This window comes from Pan troglodytes, chromosome 5 (assembly GCF_028858775.2).
Source record: "Pan troglodytes isolate AG18354 chromosome 5, NHGRI_mPanTro3-v2.0_pri, whole genome shotgun sequence".
NCBI classification, from domain to species: domain Eukaryota; kingdom Metazoa; phylum Chordata; class Mammalia; order Primates; family Hominidae; genus Pan; species Pan troglodytes.
This window is the reverse complement of record NC_072403.2, coordinates 112,462,471-112,478,011: the sequence shown is the minus strand read 5'-3', so window position 1 is coordinate 112,478,011 and position 15,541 is coordinate 112,462,471. Positions and strand designations below refer to the sequence as shown.

At 35.1% G+C, this 15,541-nt stretch overlaps 1 protein-coding gene and 1 pseudogene across 4 annotated transcripts in view; one reads left to right on the top strand and one right to left on the bottom strand.

Moving 5' to 3' along the window:
- ASCC3 (activating signal cointegrator 1 complex subunit 3) overlaps positions 1-15,541 on the top strand; it is a 374,689-nt gene that overhangs the window by 345,569 nt on the left and 13,579 nt on the right. The gene's annotated exons all lie outside the window — the stretch shown is intronic.
- On the bottom strand, positions 6,735-7,593 carry LOC129144407 (DCN1-like protein 1; annotated as a pseudogene).

Sequence of the window (15,541 nt, the reverse complement as noted above, 5' to 3'; positions counted from 1 at the left end):
TCTATATATATCCTTATATACAGTGTCTGGGACAATATTTATATTTCTTAAATATTGTTGATCCTTCTAAACAGCATTTAAAGAGAAATCGTTTTCTCTTTAATTATAAAAATAGTATGCTTCATTGTAGATAATTTGGAAAAGCAGCATACTAAAATTAAAGTCATTCATAGTAATTATACCTTCACCCACATGAATATGAGGGTCTTTTCTTTTTTTCAATGAATTTTTAATTTTCTTAAAATTATTAGACTTTCGTTTTGAAATAATTTCAAGCTTACAAAAAGTTTGTAAAATACTACAATGAAATTTTCTTGTACATTTTACCCAGCCTCCCCTAAAAGTAACATCTTAACTCGGTGTTGGTTCAGTCCTATTAACAAATCTACAGACCTATTCAAATTTTGTCAGTATGAATTTTATCCCAATAATTGCCCTTTCTCTCTCTGTACCATGATCCAATTCAAGATCCCACGTTTCATTTAGTTGTCATGTCGCCTTAGTCTTCTTGTCTTTCTTGGCACTTGTGAAGAGTACCAAGCAGTTATTTTATGGAGTTATCCCACAGTTTGGATTTGCCTGGTGTTTCCTTCTGATTACATTTAAGTTTGTGGTATTCTTTGTCAAGAATACCACAGCAGTGATGGTTTGTCCTCTTAGTGTATCATATCAGGAGGCTTATGACAGATGTGTGTGGCAATGATATTGACTTTATACAATTGAGGTGATGTCTGCCAGCCTTCTTCACTATAGAGTTACTTTTTCTTTTGTAATTAATAAATATATTTTGGGGAGAAACTTTGAGATTATATAAATATTCTGTTTCTTGTCATAGTTTTTAACATTATTTTCAGCATCCATTTGTGATATTTGCCCAGAACAATTACTATTGTGATTTTCTTTTTTAGTCATTCTTGGAATTATACTATAAGGAAGAACTTCCCTTCTCCCCCATTTATTTACTTTATTCAGTTATTTATTTATGTAAGTATAGACTCACCCCAGTGTTTCTTGAATACTACCTTGCATTCTGGCATCTTGTGCTGTCCCTGCCCCAGCTTTGGAATCGGCCATTTTGTTTTTAAGAAACTTGGTTCCTTTTATTAGAGAATGGTTGTAGAAACTAAAATCTGGACTGGGCATGGCAGTTCATACCTTTAATCTCAGCACTTTGGGAGGCCAAGACAGGAGGATCACTGAGGCCAGGAGTTCAGAACCAGCCTAGGCAGCATAGTGAGACCCCATCTCCACGAAAAAATTAAAAATTATCTAGGTGTGGTGATGGACGGTAGGGGGTGCCAAGGTGAGAGAATTGCTTGAACCCAGGAGGTCAAGGCTGCAATGAGCCATGATCAAGCCACTGTGCTCCAGCCCGGGTGATAGAGTTAGATGCTGTCTCAAAAATAGAAAATCTGGGTGCTTGCTGCATTCCATTGCTACTTGGGTGTCTTTGCTTCTAGGCCCTCTGTGTACAAAGCAAGGAAATGTAAGTATGTATACACAGACATTTGTATTTATTTGCATGTCCGTTTACCTCCCGTGTGTATGTGTGTGTAAAAACATCTATATTTATCATTCTTATACCTCTTATTTCAATCTAAGACCAAAGGGTTCACTTAGTCTTCCTCCTTTTTTATTAATAACTCCTCTTTCTACCTGTAAGGTATCACACTATTGTTAATAAAGATATATTTATTTAGCTCCTCAATCCTAGAATATTCAGTGATGTAGTTTTAGAATTACTAGCCCTTACTCTTGCAAAAAGCAGATGCTAACTAAAATGCAGTAGTTGTTTACAGTTCTTTTTTCCTTTGGAGACTTTTTCTTGATACATTTACACACACAGTCACTTTTTTCTTATAGAAATATCTTCTGTTATTTTATAAATGCCTAATAATTTATAGCATTAAATATTGTTCTCAAGAATAATTTCTAATGGCTACACTATATTCCCTCATATAAAATATCATAATTTATTTAGTGAGTTATCTGTTATTAGACATTTGGGTATGCAGTTTTCCTCTATTTTAAGTTATAAGCATTCGTTTTGACCATCTTAAATGTTTGGCTTGGCTTGTCGGAAGCTGGAAAGAAAACTGCATTGTAAAGAGATGAAAACCAGCTTCTGCTGGGCGCCATGGCTCATGCCTATAATCCCAGCACTTTGGGAGGCCAAGCCGGGTGGATCACAAGGTCAAGAGTTCAAGACCAGCCTGGCCAAGATGGTGAAACCCCATCTCTACTAAAAATACAAAAATTAGCCGGGGGTGGTAGTGGGTGCCTGTAATCCCAGCTACTCGGGAGGCTGAGGCCGAGAACTGCTTGAACCCGGGAGGCGGAGGTTGCAGTGAGCCAAGATCACGCTGCTGCACTCTAGCCTGGGCGACAGAGCAAGACTCCGTCTCAAAAAAAAAAAAAAAAAAAAAAAGCACGAAAACCAGCTTCATAATCTAAATCCTCTCACTCTTGGAAGTTCTCTACAAAATTGTGTGAAAGTAAACAAGCCAGAAAGAGGAAAGAATGTTAGAGTTGCCAATGGGAAACTTGGAGAAAATGACTGATTGGCAGTTCTAATTCTGTGCCCTGTTGTTTTCATTTGATAACATGGGTACTATTGGCCTTAGAAAGCACTGGTTCAAGCAGTTTGCAGCTCTGCTGGCTGATTGAAAATTATACTACCACTCTCATGGGACATCAGCATGATCTTGCGAACTGTGGATGGGAATCTGCCACCAGTTCTGACTGTAAATTCTCCTCTGCTGCCATTTTAGTATAAGGCCATAGGCAAGTCACTTAACCTCTGGTATCTGAGTAAAACTAACACCTTAGAAGAGTGGTGCATTAGTTAATGTTTAGAAAGTAAACAACAATTTCAGGACTTGGAAGTAGGTCTTAGTATCTTCATTCTTAGTAGTTCTTTTATTTCCTCGCTTTATCATAGTAATTTAACTATTCCCTTTATTTTATAGAAGCATACCTTTTATTTGCACCATCATCCAGATTATGAAAACTCTGTAGTCTTGACTACTCATGTTCTGAGCAGTCTTTCACAAAAGAAAAACATAGTTGTAGTAGAATTATTCCTCCTGGCTTGAAGTCAGAGTCTACAATACAGCCTGCCTTTGCTTCTCCTATCCCATTTCAAATTATGTATCAAGGGCATTTGTGTCATTTTTTGGTTTGAGATATTTTTGTCATGGTTCCTTTCAATATGTTACTGTTACTAGCATTTCCTTTGCTATCCCCCTTAACAAAAATAAATGTCAAAATTACTATGCATATCTCAATTTTTAAAATTTGTTTACAATATTCTAATTTGTAAATTGCATATTTATGGAATTGATTGTCCTTGCCCTTTACCTTTGAATTCCTCTTCTTGATCATATTAACTGCAAAATGTATTTGTAAAATGTAGTCAATGATATGACAGCCTTTCTGTACTGGATATGCCAAAGAAAAGCTTCATGTTAGCTCTTATGGAAAAATTAAAGTAAAAAGTATCAAAAATTTAAGTGAGTTGTCTAAATGTTCAAATTTGGTGACAAAACCAGAACTAATGATAAATGTCTAGTGTTTTGAGTACCTCTCTGCCTTTTTTGTGTGTTTTTTGTTTGGTTGGTTGGTTTTGATTTTTGGTTTTTGGTTTTTGCCTGGGCAACAGGATCTTGCTCTGTCTCCCAGGCTGGGTGCAGTGACACCATCTTGGCTCACTGCACCCTTGACTTCTGGGCTCAATGGATTCTCCCACCTCAGCCTCCTGAGTAGCTGGGACTACAGGTGCAAGCCACCATGCCTGGCTAATTCTTTGTATTTTTTGTAGAGACAGAGTTTCACCATGTTGCCCAGTCTTGTCTCAAACTCCTAGGACTACAGGTGTGAGCCACCACGCCCAGCCCTGACACTGTTTTTTATCAAAGAACAAAGCACTTGGTTTTCAGATAAGTTAAATAGCTCTGCTAAAGGTGATTTGTTGAGGCAATTTGTGCTGAAACCAAATGGAGATTCCAGGACTTTTATTCTTGCTCTGATATCTCTGATCCTTTCTAAGATGTGCCACCAGTCTGCAAATTAAAAAATAATCTTCCTTTAAATGAAAAACATCTAAATATAATACTAAGCCAAATAGTATAAGAATATGTGTTTATATCTTGGTCACTCTCACTACTTCCTATATATGGTATTTATTTCAAAACTTTCCAGTAATTGAGCTTTCATATGTGTTATGCAAAAAGAGAAACCATGGCTTATGGAGCCTGAACTCAGTGATCTGAGAAGCAGAGGGCTGTGTGTTTCCAAGTTTAATTGTGCTGTCAATTGACTGAGTTAGTTTGGGAAAGTTTTTTTTCAGAAGTCATAGAGGCTAGATTTGCCCTTCAGCTCATGTTATCAAGCCTGCAGCCTACATTTTAACAGATCAAAACACTTGTGTGTATTTTAAGATTTATTTTACATCAAAACACTTGTATGTATTTTAAGATTTATTTTAAAGGATTCTAGCAGCAATATTCTTTTCTTTTCAGCCCTAGTAAAAGTTTTGTTTAATTCTAAGATGCCATCATAGTGAACAACCTTAACTTCAGTGCTACATAACTATATTCAAAGCTTTATGTATTTTTGTTTATAATTACACAGTAATTATAAATGCTTAGTACCAACCTTATGACAAACACTATTCTGTTGAAAAGGTTTTGCATTTAAAAAGAAAAATATATAAAATCCAAGGCACTAGGCCACAAACGAATATCAGACTTTTGAAGAAAACACTTTATATTGAAAAACAAAAACAAAAACAAAACAAAACAAAAAAAAACAGCTAATGGGATCTTATTTCAAAACACAGCATATGTGAATTAATCAGTCTGAAAACAATAACTATAACTCAAAATCTTCAAAACAGGAAACAAAACAGTACATATGTATAGAGATATATGTATCTTTTAAAAGTGTTTCATAATTGAAATTCTCCTTTATATTTACAAAAATGAAATCAGGAAATACTGAAAGCAGCAGGATTCTTCTTTTTCCCTTTTCTTTTAATAACCAATTCCAGTAGCCTGAATATAAATTTTCAGATTTTTCTTTTGGTAAAACTGCATTCTTGAATTAAAATTATGATTGGAATATTAATATGTTTATAGGGAAAGCTTTCTAGTCTATTTCAAAATCATGTAAATGAAAAGCAGTTTTAATGTGTCATTGTTTCTTAAAATAATTTCCATATTTGCATAAAATGTACTGCTATTCTGAAATACATTCCTTTGTTAATATCAACCCTAGACCTTAGAGAGTGCCTGGATATACCAAGCAGAATCTGCTCTTATCAAAAGACCATAATCATCTAACATTTGAAGTATTACATTTCTAGCCTGCCTTACGGCAATGTTTAAGAAAGCAAGAAACCCTTCTTTGAGTGTCAGTAAGTGAACAGAGAAATGACCATTTTCAGCATAAAAGCAGCTCATGGCTTTTGTAATAAAATATATACACACACACACACACACACACACACACACGCAAGATAGCATTCTGCTTTGATGAGAAAACTGAGCTAATCTGAGTGAAACAAAAACAGTAAATAGACTAGAAGCCAGACTGGTATTTTGCATCGTGTATGCTTGTTTGAAAATCTTTGCTCCTGAAGTAAATATTTGGCAACCACAGTGATTAGCAGTTAAAGTAATTTCAACAAAATAAGAAGTCATTAAAAATGGACTGTTTGTCTGAAAGAGCAGTACCTATATTATAAAGATTGAACTTCGTGGCTCATCACAACCATTTTCAAAATTTAACTCCTACTATCTTCTTATAAATTAAGAGAATTTCATTTGTGTTCCATAGTGCAATGACAAAAAAAAAAGTAAAAACAAAACAAAAAATAAACCCTCATGCCTAAATTTAGAATATTGTATTGTGTAGCAATCCAAAACATTCAAAACACATTAAATAGTTTAACTTATGTGACAGGCAGATAAGCATTTCAAAAGCATAATGAAGTCCAATTATGTAGTGCATAATGTAGACAGGAGTAGAATCTTACATTATGCGGACATTTTCTAAATAAAAGCTCCCCACAGGACAACTATATATAAACATGGGTAAGGTAAGCGCAGACTAGTTCTGTGGAACCTTTTGAAATCAAGAGTCTGAAACACAATACATTTTTCAGGTAGGCACCAAGTTATCCTAAAAATTTTTCATGTTGGTTATTCTGACATTGTTTTTTCATCAGATACTCTAGTCACATCAACAACACATGTCATTTGCCAGGAAAAAAAAAAAAAAAATTCCCCCCACACCAAAATACCATTCCAGATCCAGTATACTTAAATATATCACCCTTATTGGAAGTGCTGTTAACGTAGTCTTTGCAACTAGCCCAAGGCGTAGTTTAAGAAGTTCTTATAAATGGCTTTGTGATGTTCATATGTTTAATTCTTATGCCAACTGTTTTCTGATGAAGACAGCATTGTGCTTTATGCAAGAATGGAAACCTCAAAATAATCACCATAAAGCTTCTAGGACTTATGGGAGAATAAAGTAGGATGGTCCACAGATGTAAGATGAAATCCACAATGTTGGAATTATAAATGTTTAGAGCAGCCCAGACTAGAATACAAGCCCAAACCACCATTAGAAGAATGAAATACAATATGGTCCAAGATGTATTCTTAAAGTTTTGTCTCAACCCTCAGTCTGAATTGTGAGAATTGATCTTTAGTTCAGTCCAGCCAGCAGAAATTGTGCGATTTTCTGTTGTATTTATTGTACAGACTATGTACGTCCTAGAAGATTCCTTTAGTGCTACACTGTTGTACTTTTTGTCCCAGCAGTTTGAGGGCGTGCAAATTCCACAAAGTCATCAATAAGAACAGGCCATGCTCCTTCTTCATCATAATTAGACACGTGATTTGCAATCACTGTACTGAAGTCTAAAAGAAGATTCCAAGTGTCTTTTGGTATTGATTGTTTGTGATGTTCCAACAAAAATTTATTCCATAAGTCTAAGAATTTAAATCTTCTATTAAGCACTAAGTTCCAGTAGGCAATGGCCATTTCTAGATCTAATCCTTTTTGTCTTGGATTCTTTGCAAAATTAAAAGTAAACTGGTAAAAATCCTTAAATTGTCCTGGTTCTTGCAATTCTTGTTACATCTTGGGTATCTGGGCCTTTAGTTTTTCTATGCTGTCACATCCTAATTCTGTCATGCCATCCATGAACTCCTGTTTGGAGAACTCACACTGTATTGCTGCTCTGAACATCCATGCAATAATCAACACACTAATGATGGCTGGATTGAGTGCCAGGCCATCACAGAACTGCTATATACCATCTATTCCAATTTTATTCTCATTTTGAGGATCTTTGTCTCTATTGTACAGTTGTTCTAACTTCTTCCTTTCCAGTGATCCTTTTACACTCTCTCGTATATAAAGTTCAGGATTTTGGAAAAAATTATCTGTTGCAACATCTAACTTCCAGTCATTTTGAGATAGACAACTTACTGCGGTTTTTTTCACTAGATTGTGTGAAGATCATAAACTGACAAACTTTATCCTTCTGCGATGATTTCAACTTGTTCATGTTGGTGTCCTCCAGGCCTCTCCCCTCCTCCTGTGGCTCTGAGCGAATGAGCAGCAATATTCTTAAAGACTACAAGAAAAATGATGTTAATTCATGAAAGGAAAACACATCTCACACACATGCATATAGAGAAATGTGACAGTGTACACTGATTAGAAAGATTTCTAGAAACCTATGCTTGCAAATTTAAATTGGAATTAATGTATGTTAAATATCAAATTATACCAGAATATTTGGAGAACTGCACACCATCCCTGTACCTCCTACCAAAAAAGAAAAAAAAAAAAATCACTATTTAATGATGGGCCCTAAGGCAAACATCATGACAGCGGTGGTAATGGTGAACATTTATTGAGGGCTTTCTTCGTATCAGGCCCTGTTGTACTTGCTTTGCATTTAATTGACCCATTTTCTACAATAGTCTAGTGAAGCAGTACAATTATTACTCTCATTTTACTGATGAAGACTAGGTAACTTTCCCAAAATCACATCAGAAGGCAAAAACAGCCTTCAGCACAGGTTGGATATACCATAAAAATGTATTTGACTGTGTTTCCTTTGTCCTATATTGATGGATTTTAAAATTGTACCCATGATCTAGTGAGAATTTGTTTTAAAATTTGAGAACTTCATAGAAATTTCTACATTTTTTAACCGAGAATTCCCATTAGACCATGAATAATATTTTTAATCCCTGTTTTTCAATGCATACTTAAATCACCTCCTTTTAATTACTCAGGTTCCCTTTTCAACAGTCTGCCAGTATTTACTTAAACCAGTTTCTAAGAGGGATTTGGTAATATGATTGAATATTTGTAACTGCTTTATTATATCACTCTACAGTGTCCAGTTGGTAGGGTGTTTGCCTTTTTTGTATCAACTGCTTATGCATCTTCTCAAGTTTTTATATTATGCTATATAAACTAATGAATTAACTATTTGTTTCCTCACATTCTCCCATAAAGCTACAATAATTGAAAATAATGAGAGAAAGATCAGATTGTTGATCCATAGGGAGAAGGAAGAATAACATCATAATTATAAGATAGCCCTATAATAAAAGGTAAATGCACACTAGAATAATTTTTGCGTAGGTTTACTATAATAAACACATACACACACACACACACACACACATATTTTATGTTCCTCTCTCATTTTAAGGTTTGCCTCCTTAGGTTAGTTTTTTGGCTTCTTTCACTGTCTAACCACCACCACCACCACTGATGGTGCCACCTGGATAGCAAACTTTGTCCACCTACTGGTTCTTTTTGAAAAACTTCAAACTTCTAGAAGTAATAGGCAATCTCAGAGGTTCCTTGCCTCAAGATATGGAACTACCAATTCCCCCAAAAGATAGCAGATATCTCCTCTTTACTATTGAGGAAGAATGTAAAGATCTGTCTTCCAAGGTAAATGTTAGTTATAGATTGAATTCATATTCCATTGCCCTAATGGAAGTAGCCAGCACAGCTGCTTTGAAAGTATTCTAGGTGATTCAGTGTGCCTGAAAGGAAGACCTTTAAGGAGCTATGTTCTGGTGGATAAGTTTCCATTGTTATATATAGTCTTGGCTCTAACTTTAGTAGGGGAGCTTTCATTTTATATTATTTTCCTTAACACCCAAGTATTTTTTTTCTTTTAGTGAAAGCAAGTTTATTAAGAAAGAAAAGGAATAAAAGAATGACTACTCCATAGGATGAGCAGACAAGTCTTTTTGATCTACTGAGTTTCCAGTCTTTCTTCTCTTTCGCATGTGAGATACTATGTAGACTCCAATTAATGTCACAGTGTTCTAGTAGGCTTTATCAATTGTCATATATGCTAGCCAAAAAAATAAATCAGCTGCATAAATAAAGGGAAGAAGTATATGAATTGTATGTCTATACCTTTCTTCATTCAAACAACCTTCCTATATTTGCAAAAACAAATCTTTACAAGTATATTGGTGGAATTGTTGTTTAGCCTAAACTTCAAAACAATAATTTGACCTCTTAATCTCTGTAACAACTTCTGATAAACTAAAAGTATATTACATTTCACATAGCTAGTATTATATTTTTCCTATAATTCACAGATATTCTGAAAATGCATTTTATCTTTAATCTATTTTTTAAAGTATATTAGCAGATAACCTTAAGATATGTATGGGCCAAGTGCAGTATCTCATGCCAGTGATCCCAACAGGGGGGAGCTGAGGCAGGAGGATCACTTGAGGCCAGGAATTCGAGAACAGCCTGGGCAACAACAAAGTGAGACCCCATATCTACCAAAAAAAAAAAAAAATTAGCTGGGCATGGTGGCACTCACCTGTAGACCCAGCTGCTTGGGAGGCTAAGGAGGATCATTTGAGCCCAGGAGTTTGAGGCTGTGGTGAGCCATGATTCATGCTGCAGCACTCCAGCCTGGGTGACAGAGCGAGATGCCATCTTAAAAAAAAAACAAAAAAAAAAAAACAAAGAAGATGTGTGTGTATATCTATGGATACACACAGTAGAGTCTGAGAATAGGAAAGAATAAGGGAAGAAAAAGAAGATATAACGATGTGGGTATTTTTCATTAAAAATTATTTTAAGTGAAAGGTATTATGACTGTAAGCTGCTTCTATATTTTCATTAACAAATGAGTCTCATTTGTAGTAGATTAAAAAGCATAGGAATATTTTATGATGCCAGGAGGTAGAATTGCCATGGAGCAGAGTGTTTACGTATAGATGCACTAAGCTCAGGCTCAGTGGGTTGGTGATGTATTAAAGAATGTCAGTGTCATTTAAGAGTTTTAGAATTGCAGAGTTTAAATACATTTAGCAGTGAAAATAGTCCAGGTATTGCTGAGCTTAACAATAGAAGTACTTGGTCAAACCCTTAATGCAATACCTGTACGAAATGTTTTGATATAGCAAGTGGTAGATAAAGTCTTGTGTATTACTGTAGAATCTTTTCAGATTTTTAAATGCTTATAATTAGACCAAGAAAACGTTCTCTTTAAATAGACAGTACTGCGCAAGAAGCTTCAGAAAGCTTCTTCTAATCATTTTGAGAAAAAGGTGGGTAGATTATAAGTAAATAATTTATGGATATGTTTCAAGGAACTATGAGCATTAATACTATAAGCATACATTGGGGTCTTTTGTATCATCTAAAGTATGCTGGAAACTTATCAACTATAACAACACCAACTGTTAAGGTGACTTGAGTACAATGCTTGGGGTATATAGATCTCAGTGTATCATAGGTAAATAAATATTTCACTTTTTTCTTTTTAGTTCTTTTATAGGAAAGACTGGAAAAAGAGATTTTTTGTTTGTGGAGTCTTACAATGTTTTTAAGATTTTCTGCCAAATCTGAATTATCCACAAACAAATGTAGTTTACTTATTGTAAGTATTAATGTGACCTTATCAAATTCATAGAGATGAAGGTGAAGTCTAATTCAGCCTGCATTCCTGGCCAGACTGCCCGGAGTTCATATTCTGCCATAAAAACCTGATGAAGTCGTATTAGTGGATGACTAAAAACAAATAATTCTAAATGAACTTAATCCTGAGTGATTATTCTTCCAAATGCAAAGGACCACACAGTGGTGCAGAATCCTAGTCCTAGATGGTCAAAGCTATATTTTATCTCCCAAAACACCACCTAAAACAAAGCACCATTCTCCACTAGGGAAGTGATACAGAGTTGATGCATTTAGCTTTCCCAAAACTAACACAAATGTGTGGATTTTGAGGTGTTAAACACCTTTACTTACTCTTGTGGATTTATAGCCAATCTCCCTTCAAGGACTATAATTTGGAAGGCTGTTTTCCCTCTGGGTGACTTTACCTGTAAGCTTTTGTACAACAATTTGGTGGTGGTTTGTTGATGATATGATGCTATTATGAAGGATCCTTCTACCCCCTGCTCCTCTCCTTATACCCACATAACAACCCTTTTCCCGGTTGGGGCTGTAGGAAATGAGTAATGCTTAACCCATTTGTGTGATCAATTCACTTAAGCAGCTACTGTGAAATGTTAATCACAACTTTAATTTGTACTGCATTAGCATTTTGATTAACTTGTAGGCTTGCTAGCACACTTGAAGCGCTTTTACTCATAGTTACAGCTCGGAAATGACTTTTTGATTAATTAAGTTTGTTAGACAGCAGCTGAGCTTCCTGAATGCTAACCTTCTGGGGGTAAAAGTTCAGGAGAAAGTTACTATGAACAACTGTTGCTATTGAAAAAGATTCTTATAAATGTACTTATAGCATTTTAATTATTGACAAAATATTGTATCATTACTTGCAAGTGACCTGAACCTTTAAAGGAGTGGCTTTTCTGTCAAGAAAGCTTTTTCGGGTTTTCCCATCATTGTAAAACTTCTGGGAGCTCTTGAACTAAATAGTGCATTTTCTAGCAGATGTCTAACAACTAATGTTTTAACAAGCTGCCTAGGATCAATTTCTGTAATTTTTTTAAATAAACTTTTTGCTTGAGAATAGTTTTACATTTCCAGAAAAGTTGCAAAGATAGTACAAAGTTCCCATATACCTAGAACCTATTTTTCTTCTAATATTGACATCTTAAATATATTAGTAAGGTACATTTGCTACAATTAATAAGCCAATTTTGGCAAATAATTATTAACTAAAGTCTATACTTATTCACAATTCTTTTTCACCTAATATCCTTTTTCTTTTAAAAATTTTTTTCTTGATATATAATACTTGTACCTATGTTGAGGGTACATAATAACATTTTGATACAGGTATACAATGTGTGATGATCCCTAATGCCCTTTTCTATTCTGGAGTCTCATTGTAGATATCCCTTTAAATTCAGTAGTCATTTCTCAGGCTCCTCTTGGCTCTGAAAGTTTCTCAAACTTTCCTGTTTTTGATGATCTTTCCATAGTGTTTTGCATTCTTGTGATACTTTATAAATAACAACTTGGTTTTTATAAATTAATGTAATTTTTCTCATTTTGGCATAAATAAATTTCTTTCTTTTAAACTCTGATGACAATATATCATCCCCATGTCATTTAATTTGAACAGACATGCCTCACTTCAACCTTTGTCATGATCTTATTTTCTCTTTTCTTTTTCTTTCTTTCTTTTTTTTTTTTTTTTTTTTGAGACAGGGTCTCACTCTGTCACCCACGCTGGAGTATAGTAGCCTCAACCTCCTGGGCTCAAGCGATCCTTCCACCTCAGGCTCCAAGTAACTAGGACCACAGGCACACACCACCACACCCAGCAATTTTTTTTTTAATGGGATCTCACTGTTTCCCAAGCTGGTCTTGAACTCCTGGGTTTAAGTGATTGTCCTGCCTTGGCCTCCCAAAGTGCTGGGATTACAGGCATGAGCCACTGCTCCTGGCAGTGATCTTATTTTCGTATGTTTATTGTAATCCCTATACTAACACTAGATACATTAAGATGATGACAAGAGATATGGGGAAAAGGAGGAAAGGTTCCTTGAAGAGGAGGAAGGATAAAGGGAGGAGGAAGAGAGAATATGAGTCTAAAGAATACTAAGAAGCAGAGAGAGCCTGGAGCCATCTGTCCAGTTCCATGAATACACCCTACAGCCACAGAGACTTGAGGACACTAAGGATTAAATTGACAGATTTCTTAAACTGAAGTTTAGATTTTAGGGGAAATTTTTAAAATAATGAGCCTTAGAGCTAGATTTTATTATCCACCCTTCAACCTACCTCTTTATGTACATTTAATGATACGGATTTTCTTTTAGTAGACTAGGTCAGTGATGCTATTTCCTTGCAATGAAACTGACATAATTTTATCACAGTGCTCAATGTTCCTATTTTACTTTTGGATTATTTAAATCCAGAATTCAGTCATGTTTCAAAAGATAAGTGCCTGAAGATCAAATGTCAAGATGTAGTTATAACCAAATGGTAGGTTAAAATTAATTTTAAAATTTTAGATTTTCAAAAAATATGTTGATAAAATTTACCCACAGAGACAATAATGAATTAAATACATAATAATTTTGTCTGGAGTTCACATTTTTCTGCTGTGTGGGAAACAAGGTCAGATGTAAGCCACCTCAGATTCTTTTTGAAGCAAGACAGAATATGCAGAAATCAGCACACGTAATAGAATACAGTGTAATGAGCACATATATGAAACTGGAAAACCAAAATCAAGCCTTAACTTCATCATTTGTTTACCATAGTCACTAAACTTCTTTAAGCTTAAGTTCCCCTTTCTGTGAAGGGGGGTAATATTAATGCCTGCCTCATAGTTAGTATTGTTAAATATTAGATGAGAGCTGTTACTGAAAATGTTGTATAATCTGTGCAATAATATACAAATATTTTTATCACACCATATTGCATACTCTCTACACTGTCTGACTTTATATAATTCACTGTTCAGAGCTTTTTACAATAAATTCATGGGATTTACTTAATATGAAATGTAGAAGATACGTTGTCAAGCTTAAAATGTTAGCTTTTTAAAGTATAATCTGCAACTGTGGAAGATAAGAAGAAAAGTGTCTATAGGTTTGGATAAAACTGTTCTTTGCAGAAATACTTACACCACTGTAAAAATGTGGTTGAATTTAAATGCTAAGACCAAGCCTGTTATGCGTAGGAAATTCCTAAAATTGATTCGAAATAGATGTTGAGGACATGTGGTGTATCCAAGTCATAAGGGATACCTTTGGCTTCAGGAACCCCACACCTTTAAAAATTTCCTTACAGAGACTGCCCATTTTCTAAACTCTAGAGGAGACCAGCGGAAGCCCCTCTTTTCTATGAGTTCTTGCCCACATACTCTGGAAGCAGATAATTTATCTTCCTCTGACCCCAGAAGGGTCTTTTCTCTGTATAGCTTATTTCCTGCTTAGTATATGCTACCCCTAACCTCAAGGATATTACAGTCCACCTGGAAAAATAGAAAGTAAGCTCTGTAAAAACAAATAGCTATATAGTATGAGTATGTTGGCATTTTATTGTTGAAAAATTAAAGCTTACAGAAGATAGAAGCCATTAAAAAGCACCTAATCAAACTCCTTGATTTATCAGATGAGGAAAATGAATACCAGTGGTTAAGTGATTTGCCCAAGATATTACAGCTAATTTAAAGGCACAATACTCTAAACTCTCAGGCTAAACCTTTTTCTAGTATACCACATTCCCTCTTCAACCAGTATCATGTATTCGTGAATCATACTACTGATTACACTTCATCCAAACTTATTATTTGCTTACATTCTGTCTTGTCAGGAAAACTTCACAAAGTTTCAGTTTATCTAGTATGCACATTCCTCAGAGAATCCTTAATTCTAATTTAGAGCCCCATGCAAAGTCTACACACCTTCCCCCTCATCCTGAACTTCATAAGCAATATACTGTATTGGTTAAAGCAAGCCCTTTGAAGTCAGGTTCCCCAGAATTGGAGTCCCAGCTGTACCCATTTACCAGAGCTATGCAACCTTAGGCAGTTTTCTTTACCTTTGTAAACCAGTGTCTTCATCTGAAAAATGGTTTAAATTCAATAACTTACATTAAATGGTTAACAGAGTGTTTGACAAATAGTAGATGCTTAACAAACATCCATCCTAATCATGACTATTTCAGCAGTGCCTGTGAGACTCCCTTAGCTGCCCTCCCCTTCCCTTTCCAGATGTCATCTCTAGGTAAACCCCACTCTGCTTCCCCTATCTCTGCTCCATGCGTGTTCATTTTAATTATTTTGACTGCACACTTTGTGCCCAGGATTTCTGAGTCCACAGCTCTAGCCCATACACTTTCTCCAGAGCTCATTTTCACCTGAACTTCTTGGCTTCATAGTAGCACCTCACTTAAAATGTGTTCAAAATTAAATTCATCACCTCCTCTCCAGCTCACCTCTCTTAAGTAAATGAAAACCCTATTGTTTTTGCTAACTAAAATAAGGTTTTAGTTATAGTATAATTTTATAAGTGGATACAGTGCTTGAAAT